The sequence below is a fragment of the Dasypus novemcinctus genome, chromosome 2 (genome assembly GCF_030445035.2).
Source record: "Dasypus novemcinctus isolate mDasNov1 chromosome 2, mDasNov1.1.hap2, whole genome shotgun sequence".
Lineage (NCBI taxonomy): Eukaryota > Metazoa > Chordata > Mammalia > Cingulata > Dasypodidae > Dasypus > Dasypus novemcinctus.
Genome location: NC_080674.1, coordinates 57,063,984 through 57,086,848, shown reverse-complemented (window position 1 = coordinate 57,086,848; position 22,865 = coordinate 57,063,984).

Genomic DNA, 22,865 nt, shown 5'->3' with positions numbered 1-22,865 from the left:
CTAAAGACAGTTAGGAATTCCCAATTGTTTATCCTATAAGTCAGGGGTTCTTAACAAGGGGTCTGTGATCTTGAATTGAATTAAAAAAAATTATTCTTCTGGGGACATCTTGGTGCAGGTGTGATATATTTATTAAATAATACACAGTATAGTGTGGACTTAGTAAGGAGTCCGTGGTTTTCACCTGACTGGCAAAGGGGTTCATGGAACACAAAGTTAAGAACCACGGATATAAGTTCATATGTTCTCTGTGTGTTGGTTGAGGCTGTGCTAGGCAGAGCAGTTTGTATCTAAGCACAGATCTTGGTTCTGACAAATATTGATATATATATATATATATATATATATATATATATAAAATTATGGTAATCCTGGAAATAATTCATTGGTTGTGAGTAATGCAAAACTCCCTTAAAATGAACATTACTTGTATTGTATGAAACATGACAATGGGTAAAATGTTTCATTGGGATGTTTTGATATAGCTAGTTCAAAGAAATCAATTTTGCCAACCGTCCTTCCCCCAGCCCCATTCATCTGCAAAGTTTTGCGAATCAAAACAGGATTTCCTGTATGCTACCAGAAGCATCTGTGACTCCTTTTTTTTTTTTTTCTGCTACTATTTCTGAAGTTCCCCCTTTGGACCTTCAAATCTCATGCCTACATACTTATCGGGCCCCACATTTGGTATGGTGCAGATTGTGTCTTGCAGAAGGGCAGCTGGCCAAGGGGAAGAGTGAGGGCTGAAATCTAGCCATGCACCCTTGCTCAGAAGAAGGGGTGCCTCTTCCTAATTTGTAGAAAGGTTCTGCATTGCCTTTCTCAATGCCTTACTTATCACGGTTCTCCTCCACTCCCCATTTTCCATTTTTTGACCTTAGGCTACCGCATCATGACCCATCATCCTGGTTTCTTTTCTAGTGACCTTTCTCACCCTCTGCCCCTTTCCAGCCGTCCTTGCCAAAAATCACCTGCTTGTTTTCAAAGAACGTCTTCTAACTTGAATGCCTTTTATAAGATATATTCAAGTGTATCTTTGTATAGCACTATTTTAAGGCACACGAGATAAACTTCATCTGTTTGGTGCATTGATTTTCATGACTCTGAAAAAAGGATGAAGCTAAGTTGAGTTGAAATGTAAAATTATTAAAAGCAAAACAGGAAACGAATGCTTGCTCCACCAGCCATTTCCTATTGCTGGCTCACGGTATAATGTGGCCTCTGAAAGTTTCCCTCTTTAACCTTAAATGGATCAAAACAATCCGTGGGGGGAAATAGCAAACTGAAGCATTGTGTGGAAGCCATGTTCAGCGCCGAGGCCCCTGAGATGCCGTGGAAAGGCCGGCTGTGCAGGCTTCTGTGCCTGTGTTGAAGAGAAGTCTTTGAAAGCTATCTTCTTAACAGGATGAATGTGAAGGGCCTGGGGGGGATGGGGGGTGAAGCACAGAACTGCCACTTGAGCATTGCTTCCTGTCCATGTGGCTCTGGTTCTTTGCTGACAGTTATTCTTAGGCCATCTTGGGCTTCAAAGGTTTCCTTTTTTCTATTTTTGGTAGCAGAATATGGATTTAGATTTGCATAACCCCTCCCGACTACTAATCTGTGTCCAGAAGAGAATAGGACCTGTTTTCTGTAGCTATCAGTTCCCTTCCTTTTCAACACCTCCAAATGACTTTTAATATTAAGGACACAGATTTATGGGATAGAATCATTGCGTTTTCAAACTGATTTGTGGCCTGCTAATTGCACATTCCTGCCTCCCGCCGGGGCATCTCAGAGATCATTTCCAGTGACCGGGCCTGACTTCTCCAAAGAGTGAAAGAATTCAGGTTGGTAAAAGTAAGCAAGGATGATCTGCAGTGGACTAACATGTAACTGATGAAAGAAAATTCCCGTTTTGAAAAAATAATTGATGACAGGAAGCGGATTTGGCTCAACTGATAGAGCATCCACCTACCACATGGGAGGTCCAGGATTCAAACCCAGGGCCTCCTGACATGTGTAGTGAGCTGGCCCAGTCACAGTCCTGATGCGTGCAAGAAGTGCCATGCCATGCAGGGGTGTCCCCCGCACAGGGGAGCCCCACGTGCAAGGAGTGCGCCCCTCAAGGAGAGGCGCCCCACATGAAAAAAGCACAGCCTGCCCAGGAGTGGCTTTGCACGCGCGGAGAGCTGACGCAGCAAGACGATGCAACAAGAAGTGTCACAGAGTCCTGGTGCCACTGACAAGAATGAAAGTGGACAAAGAAGAACAAACAGCAAATGGACAGAGAGCAGACAATGGGGTCGGGGGAAGGAGAGAGAAATTTAAAAAAAAAAATTGATGATGGTAATCCAAATTTGCCTTGATCCATATAAACTGCAATGGAAAGGTACACACTGTCAGAATGCTGGGACACCTGGCCCAGGCAGAGTGAGCACATTGCCCAGAGCAAGCACTTGTGGAGAGTGTTTAATCACATGCCCTGTAATTCTACTTCTTGAATCATTTTGCAGGCCCACGAGTGACAATGACCTTGCACCGTTTGTCTTTTATCCAGAGACTTTAGAAATATTAAGACCTTGAGTCCTCCCTTAACAAGACAGGCCCGCCTACTTGGCCGAATCCAGAGCTGGGAATTAGGAGTGCCGCCTGCTCAGCCCAGCTGCCTCTGCCACGTGGTCCTCATCGGGATCTCCTTCGTGGCTTTACAAGGGTGGCAATCTTATGCTTGGGGAGGATTATTGTGGGAATGTGTAAACTGAAGCATCGAGGGGTCGCCCAGCCTTCCCAAAGTTACATTGCAAGTTTCTTTCTGCCACAGCATTCTGTTTTGAACTGTAACCTTCTAGAAACCACGAATCCACACTCCGTGAATATTATGCGTGTGGCATTGGTTTTCTTTTATTTTGCAAAGAACAAAATGCACGGAAGCATATTAGGAGTGGGAAAGAGGGAGATTTAATTCTAGGCACTTTGTGAATGGGTAATTGGCAAAAAAAAAGCAAAACTAGGTCTTATATTGGGTTTCCAGCACAGGAAAGCTGTCTTTAGATATATTTTGCATAATAGTTTTGAGCAGCAGGCTGCATTATCTGTTAAGTAGCAGTGTTGACAGTGAGCTAGAAAGCCGTATAATGGAGTTAAAAAAGAAAGCCTCCCTTCACTCTACCCCAGAGCATTTTTACCCTGCTGAATTTTTCCAGGGTTATTTTAAATATGTCCCAATGTCAGACTTGTTCAGAAAGAGAGCATTGTGCCTCCCAAGAGAATGATAATTTTCTTTCTCTCTTTTTTTTTAAATGGAGCAAAATGCTAACTTTTAATAGACTATCTTTTTCAGTATAGAATAAGTCCTCCCTCAGAATTCCTATGCAAATATTCAAACTCCCGGGTTGGAAAAAGGTTAAAAGGAACAGAAAAAAGCCTGTAGTAGCTCTTTCTGAAATGCACTCCAACACTTGGCAGGATGAGGTGTTCATAGCAGGTGCTGGATTTGCTATAAATGGACAATTTATAAACAGAGCTGACAACTGGGAAAACAGAGCAGTGGGGAATGCTGGCATTCCAGAGGCCAGTGGTTGATTTCCTATCCGATGGTCCTCAGCATGGAATTATTGATAGCTGCTGCTCCGAAAGGAAGCCAGTTGGCTTACACATAAAAGGGCTGTACCTCACTTCATGCATGATGTGCTGCTAGGTAGTTAAAATAGGTCCGTGCAAATTAGCTTCTTCAGGTTGGTACTTCCTTAATTAGCCATTTAATTGCAAAGTCTTTTCCACCCTCCTCCACCTGGACTGAATTAGACTCTCTTCCTCTCTATATAATTGAGAGGAATGGGAAAAGTTCGACTTAATAAACAAAAGTGGAGCCTGGGGGCTGTAGGCAACGACTTGAAGCAGCCTTTGGTGCCCAAGGCCAGCAGAGAACCTTGCTAATGCCAGTCATGTGCCTAAGTGAGGGAGCATTTTTTGGTGGTGTGTCCTGGGGAGAAAGGAGCAAGGTCTTTGTGCACTGAGCCCGGGGGGTGGGGGTGGGGGTGTGGGTTGGGGGGGGGCAGGTGGGGGTAGGGTGGGGGGGAGGTGCAGAAACAGAAATGTCTAGCAAATGCATCTCATTTCTCTCCTGTAGTTTGTCAAGGGCTGCCAGGACACTAAGACATGCCCACAACGAGAGCCCTCAGCAGGGTTCCCCTGGCAAAGCATTCCCGTGGCTTCATCCTAATGATCATCTCCACAGTTTTCGTTGGTTTGGTTTTGCCTTGTTTTAGGTTTTGGGGAAATGTTCTGTATAAAGTTTTGGCTGCAGCCTTGCTGAGGTGCAGAGTTCTGCTCAGAGCTGGTGGAGCGGCTGTACCTGTTTGCTGGAACTGCAGGAGTGGTTTTCCAGGAGGCTGTGTTTGGCTGGGTCCCTACTTTCCCCCTGACCACACCCTATTGTTTTTCTCTTCACAGGAACAGGCTGAGCACCCGATCCTCCAAGGACTTTGACTTCCTTACAAGGAATCATTGCACAGACCTGAAGATTAGGTTAGTGAACTGATGCACAGCCCAGCATAAGGACTGGCTAGAGCAAGAAGGCTATCGGAGGATAAAGCCTAGGTTTTTGAAGGAATCCAGAACAGGGACAGTTTGGTGCCAAATAATTGCCCACCACACCCAGATTAGAGAAGGATCTAAGTCATTGAGGCCATGGGTGCTTCTGCTATTGGCAGGAAGTCATGTTTGTGACTGGAAACTCTTGATTCTTGCCTTGGGGGATCTCAGGTTCATCAGCTGTGGTAAGCTCTGGTAAACATGTGGTGAATGGTACTGAACATCTATGATTTGCAAAGAACTGTACTAGGTACAGAAGGTACAAAGAAATGCAAGGCATAGGTCTGCCAGCCAGAAGTTTATGATGTGGTTAGGGAGATATGCCATATTCTTGTGAAAAGATGACAAGCCAGGAGCAACAGGACACAGAGAGGGAATGCTCTAGAAGTGCCTGGGAAGGCATCAGGGCAGGGGGTCAGGGGTGGCTGGAAGGGAAAGACAGGCTTAGAGCTGGGCCGAAGGGTGGGGAGACTTCTGTTACTGGAAACGTGAAAGGGAGATGACTCCAGGTGGGAAGACGCCTATGCAGAGCCCTGGGGATGAGATGGCCCTGAGCTTGGGAGGAGAGAACAGAACGTCCTGGGAGGTAAGGCTGAAGGATAGCCTTCAGACGATGGAGAGTCCTGACGGTCCCGTAGATTTTGAGCACACCTTGCTGGGTGCTTCTGATCTGGGTAGGGAGAGGAGGAAAGCAGTATGTCAAGAAAATAAAGTCAGATGGGAGCGGCGGTCTAGTGTCAAAGTGACGGAGGCTTAGGGCGGCAGAGGTTACGAGACCGTGAGGCTGTGTCTTCCACGCTGCTCTGCCCATACGGAGCCCACCTTCATCCACTTCTTCCTGCCTCCCTCCCAGCTACTCTTGACCTGTGCTAGGGCAACACAAGCTCTGCTTACGGAGTTTCCCACAAACACGGAGCCAGAGAGAAACAAAGACATGTCCCTCCCGCCCCTCCCCCTTTTATTTTAACGTTCACGCCTGGATTCTTATTTGCTGTCACCCTGGTTTGTTTGAAGCCTTGCTGGGCGTTCGCACTATTGCTTATTTTCTTTTTTTCTTTTGTATTGTTTTTTTTTTAAAGATTTATTTATTTATTTTTCTCCCCTTTCCCCCCCAGTCTGGTTGTCTGTTCTGTGTCTATTTGCTGCGTCGTCTTCTTTGTCCGGTTCTGTGGTTGTCAGCAGCACAGGAATGTATGTTTCTTTTTGCTGCGTCTTCTTGTCGTGTCAGCTCTCCGTGTGTGCGGCGCCATTCCTGGGCAGGCTGCGCTTTCTTTCACGCTGGGCGGCTCTCCTTATGGGGCACACTCCTTGCACATGGGGCTCCCTACACAGGGTCACCCCTGCGTGGCAGGGCACTCCTTGCGCACATCAGCACTGCGCATGGGCCAGCTCCACACGGGTCAAGGAGGCCCGGGGTTTGAACCGCGGACCTCCCATGTGGTAGACGGACGCCCTAACCACTGGGCCAAGTCCGCTGCCTATTGCTTATTTTCATAGCTAACTCAGGTCATCTTTCAGCTCTTCAAGCATCTGTTCAGCTCAACAGATTTTAAAGGCAAAGACACAGATCGGGGGTGTGGGGTGTCCCAGTCAGGGTGGGCTTACCTTCTGGGTGTCAGAGGAGGAAGTGAGTGTGGAACCCGCTTTTCCATCCTCTAATACCTCAAAGAGTGGCCCCCAGAAAAATAGCTGGCATACCACCTGGGAGCTAGTTAAAAATGCAGAAACTTCGGCTTTACCCCAGAGCTACCAAATCAGAATCTGCAGTTTTATCTATAGATTCGTTTTTAAGAGTTTGAGTAGCACTGATCTCAAACAGTAGAGTCAGCTGTGGGCTTTTAAAACATACCCAGGCATATTGCCTCCCCCAGGCCAATGAAGTCAGAATCTCCAGAGGTGGTGCTCTGGCACTGTGCTTTTTTAAAGCTCTTCAGATGATTCTATGTGCCACCTGTGTTAAAGACCACTGGCCTGTGGTCTGGGTTAGCCACTCTGCTTTCAAGACACTGAAGTATCCTCCTCATGTTGTAAAACAAAGCACCACTATTCCACAGACCCAGGGGCAATGAAAATAATGCTAATTAAGCATTTACCCAGAAGCTGGTGATGAAGTGCTTCACCTAGAACAAGCATTTATGTGTAAATGCATATACTGAAAATGTAACAGCGGTGTTTGTGAGGTCAGCCCCAAGCCCAAAAATAAACGGGCTTGATCTCACTGAGGGGAAATGACTTCCTTGTGAGATTCTGGGGCTACCAGTCTTGGCGGCTCCTTCAGGAATACTAGAACTCTTACTAGTCTTTGGGAGCAGGTTGATGAGGAAGATCAGAGGGTTTTAGACCTTGTTGCTATCTGTAAAAGAACTTATAATTTGCACCCTGCTGTGCCCAACTTGCTCCCAGGCTCCCTCACTCAGTTGCTTGAAGTTGGTAGGCCTTCTGTCCAGGCAAGTAGCTTCTTAAGCTATTAATTATGTAATTAAAAGTCTAAACCTTCTTATTTAAAATGGTAGTAAAATGTTTAAAGGTATGTTGCTTGTAAACCTATTTTTTTCTGTCTTTTCATTTATTGCCATTCACTGCCTTTTATCTTGGGCTGATGTGTGGCCAAGCCACGCTAATTACTGCCCTATTGTTTTTGGAAGACTAGCTGACACCCACGCTCTTAACCATTGGCTAGGTTGGGATGATAGCAAAACCAGACTGCTTTCCTCTTGACACTTCCCTTCTTAGACATGTTGTTCTCTTTTGGCCAAATCTGAGAGGATGGGCACAGGGAAGTCAGCTGCTGATGTAGCTGAGAGCACGGGTTGATAAAGAAAATAGCAATTAGTGGGTGGACTCCAGGGACCAGGAGAGGGAGTGGGTCAGGGCAGGGGGTGGGGTGGGTGGTGTACAACAATGGGGAAAAAGAAAGAGGGAGAATTCCAAACCGAGAATTTCCCCTGTATTTGTTAGAAAAGTGCCCACCTTCTGCTCAAGGTCCATGGCTGACCTTATCCATGGCTTACTTCAACGTCAAGTTGTGTCATGTGAATAACTCACCTGAACTGGAATGAAACCCAGCAATTACATGGTGTCTCTGGAAAAGGTTAATGTTAGAGAGTCAGAGTAGGTGGCCGTGCATCTCCTTTTTCTATGTTATCATCAAATCTAAACTTGATATTACTCATTCTTTAAATGGAATAAAATCTAGCACAACCCTTTCTCCTGGACTCTTGGCTGTCTTTAAACTTTATAAAATAATGACTTGCAGTCTTTTTTAGAAGAATAATATAATTCCTATCACATAAGGTCACCCAATAAATTATAGAATGAATGAATTGTTGCTTACTTGAGAAAAGCTATGTTTTCCCTCAAAGTTTGATGGCATATATGTTTATTTTAATTTTAAATATATTTATTTTAAAAATAAAATATATTTTCTCACCACAAAAGAAATATAATAAACACAGAAGAGTAAAAAGAAAAAAAAAATCATCCCTGGTCTCAAAGATTGCTTCTGTTAATATATTTGTGTACTTTCTTGCAGACTTTTCTGCAAGAGGATTTTTTTTTTTTTTTTGGTGCGGGGGAAGGCTTGGGGAAGGATGGGAATGTGGGATAAAATATATATAGTTATTTTAAAGTTTGAGCTCAATTAAGATTAATTTGATATGGAGGTCTCTGCCACTTTTCAAGTCAATGAGGATCCTTGTATCTGCTCTAAGAACTTAGACTACTAGAGTTTAGAGCTAGAAAAGAATTTCTGGCTGACTTTGTTGAAGAAGCAGCTGAGGCTTAGAGTTTAAGCGACTTTCTCCAAGTCACCTGTGAGTTGCCATCAGCCCCTGGTCTTGATCTCCTAGCCTCTGGCCCCTGGGGTCCCTCCAATAAGGAGCCTCTTAGCATAGTCATAGCAGGCGAGGTAACCAGAGAAAATTAAACGGCCTGAAAATTTTGCAAAATATCTTGATGTGGAATAAGGCTTATCATATGTATCTTTTCTTAGAAAGAGAAAATGAATAGCCTAAGTGACCTCAAGTAACAGGCACATGATTAACAGTGTGTGCTGGGTCCAGATACCCTGTCTACCAATCCTGAGTTCTGTGGCCTTGGGCAGGTTTCTTTAATCATTTCTTTTATTTGGCAAATATCTATTGATGACCAGTTATGTACCAGGTACTCTCCTTGCTGGGAGTATAGCCGTGAACAAGGCAAAGTTCCTTCCCCTATGAAGCTTGCATGCTAAAAGGGTGAGATAGACAATTGAGAAGAAAATATATGTTGTATCAGATGGAAATAAGCGGCAGGGTGTAAAAATAAAGCTACTTGTATTTGCCAAGAAGTAATGGTTTGCAAATGAATATTCTAATCTGCAAATGTTTGTGCTGATGCTACTCCAACAACCTCGGATTACCACAAATAGGGGATTAATATACTATTTACCCTATGTTTATTTCTCACCTCTTGTAAGTTGGATATGGGTAAGGAAAGCTAGAAGCGCAAAAGTGTGAAAAGACTAGGACATCTAAATGAGAAGAGCAATGTTCAGATTTATACAATTCACCATCCTGAAAGGCAACGCAATCTTCAAGTTTAATTTACTGTAGGTATACCTGTCTGCAAATAAATAATAAAAGCACAAAATAATAATAGTAATAATAATAATAAAGCTACCTGAGAGTGAGTGGGAGTGCCAGGAAGGGGTGTTATTTTATAAAGGGAAGATCTCCCAGAAAAGGTGACATTTGAGCAGAGATCTGAAGGAAATTCTAACCTTTCCCAGCCTCCGTTTCATTTCTAAGCTTGGGATGATAGTACCACTTTTACAAAGTAGAATTAAAAATTCAATGAGAGAATACATTAAAGCAAAATGATCCATTGTTGTATCTATAGTTATTATCATTTCTTCTTCTGTCAAATGAAAAAGTTAAGTAGATTTGTAAGGATCTTTGCAGAAACAACACTCCTGGGATTCTTCATCTTTGACTTGTATGAGCTTTCTTAATGGGATCCTGGACCTAACTCTCTCTCCCTGTTTATACTTGGCCATACCTGCCCAAACGGCCAACCCATTTGCCATCAGGTGGGGATCTTAAGGCATGGCTCAGAACAACTAAACCTTACTGAAGAGATGAGAACTCACTGTTTTAATTCCTGTGCAAAGCAACTCTTCATTGCAGCCTTTAAACCAAGATTCTCTCTGGCCAGGGAAAGTAAATGAGATACTTCTGTGTGGTTTCCTAAGGGTGTTTGTGTGGCTATAAGACGCTCCCTTGCTTGAAGGGATAATATTAAAACTCATTACACTTTGACTAGACAGAGTGTACAATGGTACTTATTATGAAGAAACTACAGTGAAGGGTTCCGCCCAGTTGGCATTCTAAAGCATCTTATTTCAAAAACAGAGCTCCTACATTTCTATGGCTACTCAAGGTTCTGGAGTTTTGTGTTTTTCACCCCATGCCCAAGAAATGACTTTTGCTGCAATTGAATAAAAATATAGTGCTTAAATCTGTATGCAAATATTTTTGTATCAGGAAATGTGTTTTTTAGAAGGTGATGAGAAATTGTATTTTAAAGCAAGCTTTGGAGAATTCCTCTCATTGACTTAGGAACATTTTTTTCTTTCTTCTGAATAAGAACCATCTTAATCCTGTGTGTTGGGTTTATTTCAGCAATTGACCAGGCATTAATATACATGAGGGTTTTGACTTCCCCATTGACATTTGATAGATTTGCTTCATTTTGTTTTTTAAATGATTTGATTCAAAATGATCAGTGGTTCTCCATGGTGCCTGCTCAGACAGGCTAGACTTTTGCATGACCCTGTGGGCTCTTGATGCTCTGAAGAGGATGCCAGTTTGGGAAGTGTTGCTGAGGGCCAGGTTGAACTGTGACTGCATCGTCTCAGCATTGAAGAATGCTTTCTGGCAAATCTCAGAGTTGATGTGTAGATTTATATTTATGGAAGATTTTTGACTTTCCCTTTTTCAAGACCAGGTACCTGTTGGCTGGTGTTCCTTGTTCATTCCTGGCAGAGGTGCATTTATGGTGGTCTGAAAGAACTTACTGGATTGAAGGAGGAGGGGTTATCAGCAGTGTGTTTCGTCTTCTGCGTGATCTCACAGCCAATGTCTGCTTCATTTAGGCTGCCCATTTTCCCATCATCCTTTCTGAACCTGTTCACCACGAGCCCTCCTGGAACATTACAGGGCTTTAGGAGATAAAATTGACTTGAATCTAAAGGTCCTTCAGTGAGCATTCACAGAGATGCCTACCAGAAGGAGACATAGGTCTCAGTATGTTTGGGTTATCTTTTTTTGGTAAACAAAAGCTCAGAGAGTCTAAGGAGAAAACAAGGTAAGTGTAGTGTTTTAAGTGGTAATAGAAACCCCCTGCTTGTCACTCTGCAAGACTGTCCCACACGAAGTAGCAAGAAATAATATGTGGCAAAGACACCGGAAAGATTTATGGTGGCTTTCTGCATTTGACCCATTTTATAGTTTAATGTGCAACTAAAGGCAGCAGTCATAGTGAAAGCCTCTGATAACATTGTCTTTCTTACTTTTGTGGCAGCAGCAGGTCCATAAGATGCTTTCCTGTACAATGCATACCTCAATGTGATCTTCTAGCTTTGATCATGGACTTTATACATCCCAGATGGACAGATAAGAATAATGCTAGATTGCTTTTCTAGCCTCATCAGCATAGCCATTAATTACATAAAGAGGCATGTAGCTAAGGTAGAGGTCACCAGTCATGCGATTATGAGGCTTATGTGCCTTAACAATTTTTGTGAATTGACGTGTGTTAGTATCTTGATGAAGTTACATAGTGTAAAAGAAAAAAACCGATCAGGAATTCAGTTACATGGTCTCTCTTAAATATGCCTAAATATAACTGTTTCTTAATTTTTAACTATACAATGAATACATGTCTATATTCTTATTGTATAAATGAGATACAACCCAGAAAGCTCTAGCCTTCTTCTTTCCTTCTTGCCACTTGACCTTTCCTCGTCCAGGCACTCCCAGGTCTCTCCTCAGAGAGAACCACTATTAGTAGGATAGCAGCTGTCCTTCTCTCCTCTCCTATACCCATATATTCACCTGTAAAAAGGTTTGGTACTGATTTTATGAACAGTATGTGCATTTTTAACACAAACTATAACTCAACATTAAGTCTTGGAAGTCATTTCATGTCCATTCATAGATTCACATTTATTCTTTTTAACCCCTTTGTTACATGCCTAGCGTATTTAGCCACTCCCTACTGATGATTATCTATGTTTTTTCCCCATGTTATTGCTATTACAAAAAGCAATGCAAAATGCTTTTTTTTTGTATAACTGATCTTCCTTATGATGATGTGGGCAGTAGTTCTCTGGGATAATTACCAAGAAGTGGTCTGCTAGGAGTTTTGTTTTTGAATGAATTTATATTTTACTGATTATAAAATCGAGATAGATTTTGACACTTTACAATGTAAAGCATTATATACTCAGCCTGAAGACAATGCCCAGTGCCAAAAGGACTTAAGGACGCCCTGGTGTCCTGGAGCCCCAGTTTAGGAATCCCTAGCAGAGTGGGAAGAACACAGGACTGGACGTCATTGGCCTTGCTTCACCACTCACTAACTCTGTGATGACAGACAAGTCACTCAATATGTCTAAGCCGCTGTTTCCTCATCTGTAAAATTGGGGAGGGGGATTCAGTTTATCTCACAGTTCTGATGAACTCATGAAAAAAATTATATAAAAGTTCTTTGGATTTTGAATCCCTGCAACATGGCAAACTAAGCCACTGTGGAAGCTTCCCGCCTCCAAAAAAAAAAAAAAGACCACATAAAAATAATGAATTTTCTACTAAAAATACAGAAAATATTAAAAATATAATGTTGCACTCAAAAGGATTAAAGGGACACCTCCACATACCAGAAGTAAACAACTGGAACTCAGGACCAAAGTGATTAGCTAATGATCAGATGCCATAGTTGTCCAGGAGAGAATTAGACGTTTATATATGCCCCAAATGCCTGAGTAGAGGTGGAGGCTTTAAAGCCCCAAGACAAGTCCTTTAGTTCCTTGGGGCTGCTGAGATCCCAGTATAAAATCAAGGCCATGGATGCCTGCCTTTTTAGTAAAAGGAAGCTTCTGTTCAGGTAGAAAAAAATAACTCCCAAGAAAAATCCAAACTTACCCTATCTGCATGTTGGGGAATATCAAGGTGAGAAATTAGGAAGCTGGTTGTGGACTGATGAAAGCCCTGGGCTTCCAGTATAGGAAAACTTAAAATCACTCTCTGAATACATTACTTCAATTAACAACATACAAAATTCACACACACACACACACACACATATCCACAACGCCATGCACCAAAATGATAGGAGAACAAAAAATAAAATACTGCAAGAACTTGATAAAGCAATATGAAATATAGGGTATTATATAATATATATGTTTAAAATAAACTATTCATCCCTCCCTCTCCCCTTGGAACCCACGATAGCCACCATAATTACCTCACTGAAGGACCAGATTCAAAATTACTTGCAACAATGTTGAGGGCTTAACATATTGGCTGAGGGGAGAGGGAGGGAGGAAGAGAACAGATGGAACATGGGACATTTTTGTGGCAATAGAATCGATCTACATGATTCTGCAAGGATGGATACAGACTCCATCAAATTTCATCAAAATCTATGAAGGTGTACGGTCCAAAACATAAACCACAATGTAAATCATTGACCATGGTTAGTAGCAATGTTTCAATAGTTGTACACATTAATTGTAACAAATGTACCATCAACATGTAAAATCTTATTAATAGGGGAAAGGGGAAAAGGGAAAGAACATTGGGTATAAGGGAATCACCTATATTCTGTATACAACCGTTCTATAAACTAAAGCTTCTTTGAAGACAAAATGAAAAAAAATAAGACACTGTGTGAATAAATGGAAGCAAATGTCACTGTATGTACAAGACAACAGATCTAACAGTGATGAAAGACATAATAGGGAAATTTTTTTTATTTTATATTTTTTATTACTTCAAATTTTTAAAAAAATTTGTATTTTATTCATTATTTTTAAAACATCATCTTATCATTTTCCTATTAATTTTATTCAGTTATTTTGTTGGCTTCTTTTTTGAAAAAGTTTTGGATCACAGAAGGGTTACAACTGTGGCAGGAGAGGATCATTGGTGCAGGGTGTCAGAGATGGGGGATGGATGGGAAGTGGTTTACCTGGGCACACCTATCAGGTATATGAATGTATTCAAGTGTTCATGGGGCATTGTCACAGTGGGTGGAGAGACACACAATTACCAAAAGAATGTCAAATTCCCATCTTGGGGAGCTCTGCCACATTCTCTAATGGGACAACAAGAACCCCTTGAGTAGAGGGGCAGTGACTGGTGAAAGAGGATGGACCATTGATGGGCCCTTGATTGTGATGATTGTACTTATGAATCTTTACTTTTGAAATTGAAACTTAGCGTCGTATTATAGGGTGCTAAAGTGCTATCTTCTGAGAGCCCCCTTGTTGCTCAAAAGTGGCCTCCCTCTAAGCCAAAACTCAGCAAATAAATGCATTACCTTGCCCCCAGAGTGGGACATGACTCCCAGGGATGATTCTCCCTGGCACTGAGGGATTATTACCAAGCACTATCTAACAAAGTAACTGGAAAAAGACCTTGACCAAAAGGGGAAAGGAAAAAGACAAATGAGTTTATATGGCTAAGAGGCTTCAAAGTGAGTTGGGAGGTCATTTCAGAGGTTACGCTTATGCACATCTCAGCAGGAACTCATGACTGGCAAAGTAACTATTATTACAAATAACAGGGCTCTTGAGGGCTCTGGAGACATCTAGACACTATAGGTAGGGCAGACAGCTCAGGAGTTTGGCACCCTGCCAGTGGTCCCTACCTTGGAATTTATACTCCCCAGTGTGGTAGAGTTGGACTCAGTTGTGTTTCCCTACACATGGTTCTGCTGCCCCTCTATTTGAACCTATAGTTAGTACTAGAGTTGATAGTTGTATGTCCAAGAGACTTAAATCTTTGGGCTGTCCACATGCTAGTTGGGCCTTGAATCTCAACAGAGTTGCGACACCTATTCTCCAGTTCATTTTACTCACCCAGGAAAACTAACAAGGAGATAATGATGGACAACAACCATCTCAAGGAAAGGGAGAGTCTGCAATTGCCAGGAAGAAAGTCCCATCCAACTGCCCCATGGGATCTAAGCCCCCTCTCAATTAGAGGTAGAGTGGGCATCACCATCCCAGAATCCTCAGGATTGGGGAATGGACAATGAACTAGAGTAGACTTACAGGGAAAATGGACTTGGCCCAGTGGTTAGGGCGTCCGTCTACCACATGGGAGGTCCGCGGTTCAAACCCCGGGCCTCCTTGACCCGTGTGGGGCTGGCCGACGTGCAGTACTGATGCACGCAAAGGTGTGCCGTGCCACGCAGGGGTGTCCCCCGCATAGGGGAGCCCCACGCGCAAGGAGTGCGCCCCGTAAGGAGAGCCGCTCAGCGCGAGAGAAAGTGCAGCCTGCCCAGGAATGGCGCCACCCACACTTCCCACGCCGCTGACAACAACAGAAGTAGACAAAGAAACAAGACGCAGCAAATAGACACAGAGAACAGACACCGGGGGAGGGGGGGAATTAAATAAATAAATAAATCTTTAAAAAAAAAATAGAGTAGGCTTACAGTTGTTCTACTGTAGACTTGTGATCCTAGCAATGGAAGAACTTTCATCACTGATGTGGAGTCAGTGGCCACTGGAAATTCTGAGAGGAGGGAGAGGGAACAATAGGTGTAACTTGAGGGTATTTTTAGGACTTGGAATTGTCTTGAGTGACATTGCAATGACAGATACAGGCCATTGTCTATCTTGTAATAACATGCAAAAATGTGCAGGAGAGAGTGTAAACTACAATGTAAGGTATAATCATCACTTAGTGACAATACTCCAAGATGTGTTCATCAATTATGGCAAATTTACTACACTGATGAAGGATGTTGTTGATGTGGAAAAATGTGGGAGGGCTTGGGAGTGGGGCATATGGGAATCTCCTGTATTTTTTATTAACATTTATGTAATCTAAGTTTCTTTAAAAAATAAAAAACAGGTATTCTTTAAAATAATTAAAGAAATAAAATAATAAGGGAAAATTATAATAATGGGACAGAATACTGAAAAAAGAGAGCATGGCTTCTTTGAAAAAGATCACATAAATGTTTAGAAAGGAGAACTACTGTCCTTGAAATGAACTGTGCTTGCTGAATAAACACATGATGATATAGGGATTTACTATCTTAAGATGTAATTATTAGTGATTAAATAGTGAAAATAAAGCAATGGTGCATATTAGGCCCTACCAGTATATTATAAAAACATTGAATTACTGTTAAATTTCCCATTCATCTAATTTTAAGAACAAGTTCTGGGAAGCAGATGTGGCTCATGTGATAGAACTTCTGACTACCATATGGGAGGACCTGGGTTCAATCCCTGGGGCCTCCTGGCAAAAAGAAGAAGATAAAGTGTGCCCACATGGCAAGCCAGTGCCCATGTGAGTGCACACGTGGTGAGCCAGTGCCCACATGAGTACCTGCATGGTGAGCATGAGTGCCCATGTGGTGAGTGCAAATGCCCACACGGTAATCTAGTGCCCACATGAGTGAGTCACGCAGCAAGATGATGACGCAACAAAAGAGAGACAAGGGGAGGGTCAAGGTGAAGCGCAGCAGAAACCAGGAACTGAGGTGGTGCAATTGACAGGGGTCCTCTCTCCACATCAGAGGTCTCCAGGATTGAATCCTGGTGAATCCTAGAGGAGAGAAAATGAGAAGACAACATAGACAGCAAAAACAGCAGGGCAGGAGGAGGGGAAGGGGGAAAATAAATAAATAAACCTTTAAAAATTTTCTCTTCAGGAAGCAGACTTGCCCAGTGGTTAGGGAGTCTGTCTACCACATGGGAGGTCTGTGGTTCAAACCCCAGGCCTCCTTGACCCGTGTGGAGCTGGTCCATGCACAGTGCTGATGCGCACAAGGAGTGCCCTGCCACGCAGGGGTGTCCCCCGTGTAGGGGAGCCCCACACGCAAGGAGTGCACCCTGTAAGGAGAGCCGCCCAGCGCTAAAGAAAGTTCAGCCTGCCAAGGAATAGCACTGCACACACAGAGAGCTGACACAACAAGATAATGCAACAAAAAGAAACACAGATTCCTGTGCCACTGACAACAGAAGTGGACAAAGAAGAACACACAGCAAAATAGACACGGAGAACAGACAACTGGGGTGGAGGGGGAAGGGGAGAGAAATAAAATAAATAAATAAATCTTAAAAAAAATTTCTCTTCATCTACAACAGCCTAATAAATAGTAAACCCACATAAATAATAACCACAAAGCACAGAATATATGTCAAATCCAAGGTCTTAAGAAGTCTCTGGTCTGAAATCTTTGAGCCTTTTAGTCTTTTTTCCCATTTTGACTTCTTTGTTGGGGAATAAATTCACCTGTGGAAATTAAAAGACCATACAATCTAAGTATAAAATAATTCTGATGACCAAAGGGAAGCACTGTAAAAGCTGAAATTCTAAACCTCAAAAAACATTTTGCATCCCATCAGAGCGATGAAGAAAATTTTGTTTTGCCTCTGGGATTTGTTTGGCATGACTACAGCTTGCAGAGCTGGAGCCTGCTTTCCTTTAGCAATAAAGTTGTCCAATAAGTTTAGATTGCAAAGAACCTCTAAATGATGGTGGTGCTAATGAAAGAGTTGCTTATATTCCTGGCTGAGTGGACAGCTGGGCACAAGAGGAAGCCCAAAGAATTTTTGGTTCCTAAGTAGATAGAGTCCAAAAGATTCTTTTGAGATGACCCTTTTTTGTTGGTTTTGCTGCTGCTAAGAACTGTACTTGCCTCCATTCACAGCCTGAAGAGTCTGTACCTGCTCTGTACAATAGTCTAGTGTTCTCCAGCTTTTAATAAAATTAACTCTCCCATATCATGTTGAGTGAAATATACATGACACAAAAGGACAGATATTGCATGATCTCACTTATATGAAATAATTAGAATGCAAGTCCATAATGAGAAATTAGAATACAGGCTACCTGTAGCAGGGGTGGAGGTGGAAATGGGGAATTAATGCTTAATTGGTTCAGAGTTTCTGTTTGGGGTGATGGAAAATATTTGGTAACGGATGGTGGTCATGGTAGCACAACATTGTGAATGTATTTAACATTACTGAATCCTATACTTGAAAGTGGCTAAAATGATTAATTTAGGTTGTACATATGTTACCAGAATAGAACTGTACAGCACAAAGAGTGAACCCTACTGTAAAAATGGTCTGTAGTTAATAATATAATTGTAATATTGTTTCATCAATTGAAGCAAAAATACCACACTAATGCAAAATGTTTGTAATAGGGAAAATTGTGTGTGAGGGAGGGTTTGTGGGAACTCTACTTTATGCATGGTTTTTCTCTAAACCTATAACTGTTCTAATAAAAAAAAAGTTAATTGTTCCAGGAATATTCATGTTTATTTTCTACAACATTTGTAATGCCAAGTTGTAAAATGAGCAATAAAATAAAATTTGTTAAATATGAGAGAATATTTTAAGATACCAATTCTTGCCTGAATGTTAAAATCCATTGCCTTTACTTAGGAGTATTTTTTTGTAAACATCATCCATCAGTGAGAATATTTTTTTAATTTTTAATTTTATAAATTAAAATAAAACTGTAAAGCTCTGAATTAATTACCACAGAAAAAATAACTATTCTCGAGGTCATAGGAAGACAGTTTACAACCTGGATTTATTGGAAGACTTTAGAATGATTAAGCTTAAGACATTTTAAAGCTGATATAATCAGTTAAAGGAAAAAGAAAGAAGATATTAAACTAAGAATTAGGTGATCCTGACAAAAGAAAAAAAATCCTAACATTCATGTAAAAACAGTTGAAAGTAAGATACCACACAATCTGATTTTTTGAAAAAAAACAAAACTTATGGTTAAATCATGACTTCCAGCATTAAAGACTCTAGACTTGAATAGAATCCTTCTTTCTGCCTGGCTAGAACACCTCAACTTTAATAATTTCTTCATAGCCCCTTTCGTTGTGGTAGGTAGTGAACAGCCAATGGTGGGGTACACATGGTGCCGAAGTATCTGAATAAAAATGAGAACACAGGCCCTGATTACCATGACATATGAAGGGATGGTGTTTGGAATGACAGTCCCAGTCCAGGAGCAGAGGTTCTGTACTCCCCTCCCAGTTGACTTTGGGTTATCCTTTTGTCCTCCAATTTGCTATTGCTGGCTTTGGTTCCGCTAAGAACGGTACCTTCCTTCTGCTTCACTTTTGTCCGTTTCTCACTTAACCATCCTGAGTTTCAGTTTCTTTTCCACAAAATCCCAGTGCCTGGTTCATAGCGAAAACTTAGTAAATGCTAATTCCCTTCTTAATGTAGTACTCTAACTCCCATTCAGATAGGTGATAATAGCAAAAGGGAGGAAAAGAGGCAAGGAAACGGATTCTCCTATAGCTTTTTTCTCTTTGCCACATATAAGTTCTCCTATGGAGGAATCCCTAGCCTCTGTCTGCCTCTCACTCTCCCTTCTAGCTCTCCAGGGGCCTCCATGTTCCGGGGAGACGTTGGAACTGAACGTTCCTCTGAAATGGAGGTGAAGTGTTTTCTTTAGACCTTTGCTACCATGGGACCCGCCTCAATTGCCTCTGCCCACTTGTCTTCCATTATCAAATCTGAAATGATGGGTCGACTCAGGAGGGTGCTTTTACATTTCTTTCTCATTATTTCTAGCAATATAAAGTCTTAGAAAAACCTCAAAAGAGATTTTGGACTTGTTTTAGGAAAAGGAAGTTGCAGGAAGGCCTGAAGTGGGCCAGGGTATGAGGCCAAGCTTGTGATGCATCAAAGGTGACCGCAGTAGGAAGACCCACCCTGTGTCACTCCGAGCAGAGTGTCTGGAAGCTGACTCAGACTGAGGGAGCCCTGGGAGGACTGGAATTTCCCTGGAGTATCTGAATCTACTTCTCATGACTCTGAATTGAATTTCCCAAGATTGGTCTTCTATAATCCTTGCTCCCACTGCTGGGTAGCTAGGGCGAATGGCAAGAGAGAGTCATGCGTCTCACCAAAGTAGGGAAACTTTGAATTCATTTTCTCCCAGTAACTCGTTCTGTGGTCACTTGGTACTCCCAGTATGGCTTATTATGCTTCAGGGGCTTTGTTAGCTGGCTACCACATGGTTTGTTTCTTTGGGAGAATGTTTTCTGGGAGCTCCAAACAAGCAGTCTAGAAACAGACATTGGAGATCGTACCTGTTCAAAAGTTAAGTTCTATTGATAATGTCGTCAGTTATGCAGATTTTCCTAAATGACCAGATGGTTTGATGTCAACAAATACCATCTATTGGAATAAAAGGTTTCTGATGTTTTTTAGTGAATGTCCGAAGCTGAGGACACAATGACCTCACAGTTTACAACACAACTGAGCGGGCGAACCCTAACACCTAACGTGATATGACACAAGAGCGCACTCATAGGAGGCTGACTTGATTTGATTGTAGTCATACCTGATTGTTTTGAGAAATACAGCTGGCTTAGATTTCTTTAGTAGATTATATCCATCGATAAATCTTTCCCAATGTTCTTAGTCTTAGTGTTTTGTATTTAACTGCACTTAAAGTATCTGAGCTTTAAAAAAAACCCACAACAAAGTGCATTAAAATGACTGCAGTCAAACCCTAATGGCTCAAAGTTACATTAAAAGGGTAAGATATCCATATATTATTCTATTTAAATGTACTACACTCATGTCAAAGCCTGAAAAAGAATAGCAATTATGTAATCATTAAAAAATGTGTTTTCAAAGAATATTCAATGGCTTGAGAATACGCTCCCATTATAATAAGTGGGAAAAAAGCAGATCACAAAACTATACTTTTGAAATGATGCCAATTCTGTAAAACAAATGAATGTATGTAGATAGGTAGACAGATAGGATGGATATAGGTGCATGTACACACATATACACATGAACAAAGACAAATTAAAGGACTTGAAATTAATAAAGAAAAAAAGAACTGATAATCTGAGTGGTGGGATTAGGTGTGATTTAAATGTTCTTCTTTTGTATTTTTTTTGTATTTTTTAATAAAGGGCAAATAATTTATTTTGATAAAATTTTTTAAAAAGAGAAAAACATTATAGAAGCAAAGCAGAGTAAAGTGAATGTAATCTAACACTTAGATCAAAATCCTATTGCAAAGGACAAAAAAATATTTCAAGCAAAGAAAAGAGGTAGGCTCCTAAACAGGCAGGGAAAAAAGAGAAAGGCACATTGTAACTGGGTCAAGTACATGTACAACTTTCTCTCCCAAGCTTGAGCATTTTTCTTCCTGCGGCTGAAGTCCATTCTCTCCAGATCTGATTTCTTTTCTTTTCTGGAAGGCAAGTATCTGAATTAATTGCGAGAAAGCCCATGTTTGCTCCTGGTGAAGCTGCCCAACTGGCATTCTATCTGTGAGAAGTATTTGTTTCAGGACTGCTGACTGTACAAGCTGCTTTCTGGGCTGCTTTTTGGGCAGCTGTCCTGATCTGGTTTTGTGCGGGGTTGCCACTGGCTCTCCCGGTTTCCTGGTACACGGAAGGGAAAGCCCAAGCATGATTTTGTGGCGACAAAAAGTTGTCACACCGAGGCTCCTGCTGCCTCCAAACAGAATTGTCCTCCACAGTTGCCCTGATCATCGTGCCGCATGAACCTGCCGTCAGGTTCCCCCTTCTTCCTTCTCAGATATTCTGATTCAGAACCTCAGCCTCTGTCCTGACATCTGGGAACACTGGCCACAGGGTGGTTCTGCTCTGAGGTCGCCTCAAATGCTGATGCCCAAAAAGAAATGTGTCGTTTCCTGCCTGGGCCTGCCAGCCACACCCAGCGAGGTCGGCCTTTCATGTGAAGGCTGCGTTTGCAAACAAGAGCAAGGACAACTTCAAGGATGGGTTTAGAAGACTGTATTATGCTTTCTGGGCTTGTTTCTGAGCCAAGATAAAAAAAAAAAAAAAGTAAGCAGGGTTTACAAAGTAGCTGGTGAGGTGGCTATAATTATTTTGTTGAAATAATTTCTCTGAAAATAATAATCCCTCCCATGGATTTTGTGCTTTAGGCATGAAAGTAACAAATCTTTGTTCCAGTTATGATTTCCAAAAGAGATAATGCCAGTAAGTGCTCAGCCCAGATAGTAAGTCCTCAGCAAGTGTTAACTCTTTGTGGCTGTCCGAAGTAGTTGGGCTGTTAAGGTGGCAGCAGTAGCCCGTGTTTTCTCAGGATTAAAGGACAATTTTAATGACAGTTTTAGGTTTAGATTAGAAACCTATCTCAACTCCAAAGTTTTTATTTTGAAACCCTAACAAAGAACATTTTTCTCTTGGAGCAGGGGTTCTTAACAAGGGGCCCGTGAGCTTGAATTGAAATTCAAAAAAACCATTATTCTTGTGGGGATGTGTTGGTGCGGGTGTGATATATTTACTAAGTAATACACAGTGTAGTGTGGACTTAGTAAGGAGTCTGTGGTTTTCACCTGACTGGCAAAAGGGTTAGTGGAACAAAAAAGGTTAAGAACCCTTGTCTTGGAGGAATAGGGGTGGGGAAGTGTAGCATTTCAGTTTTTATAAGACATAATTTCTGGTATTGCTGCCTATTGTGTGTGTGTGTGAGACTCCATGGAATAATTCAATATACTATTACCTGGAGAAAATTTATCTTAAATGAAATGAGCTATACTTAGCTCCTCTTGGATGATCAGAGAGGTATGGCCAAAGATTTGGTGAGAGGGGTATTTTGTTTCAACAACAAACTTCTCACCTACTCTGTAGGTTCTTTAGTCAGCTCCCTCCCTCCCTCCCTCCCTCCCTCCCTCCCTCCCTCCCTCCCTCCCTCCCTTCCTTCCTTCCTTCCTTCCTTCCTTCCTTCCTTCCTTCCTTCCTTCCTTCCTTCCTTCCTTCCTTCCTTCTCTTCTCTCTCTCTCTTCTTTTTAAATCAGGAAACTTGGAGTCGATCCACTGCAGACAGAATCTGAGCATTGGATAGATTGGAGGATCCCTATCTCTCTTGGAAAGAAGATACTCATTCCATTCTGTATGGGGAGTGGGGGATTCATGCGATTAAGTTTGATAAATTTCTTTATTGATGTGGCTGTTATCTGGCAGTTAAAAGGCAAAATTCAAAGAACAACATACCCTTGGCAAAGCTG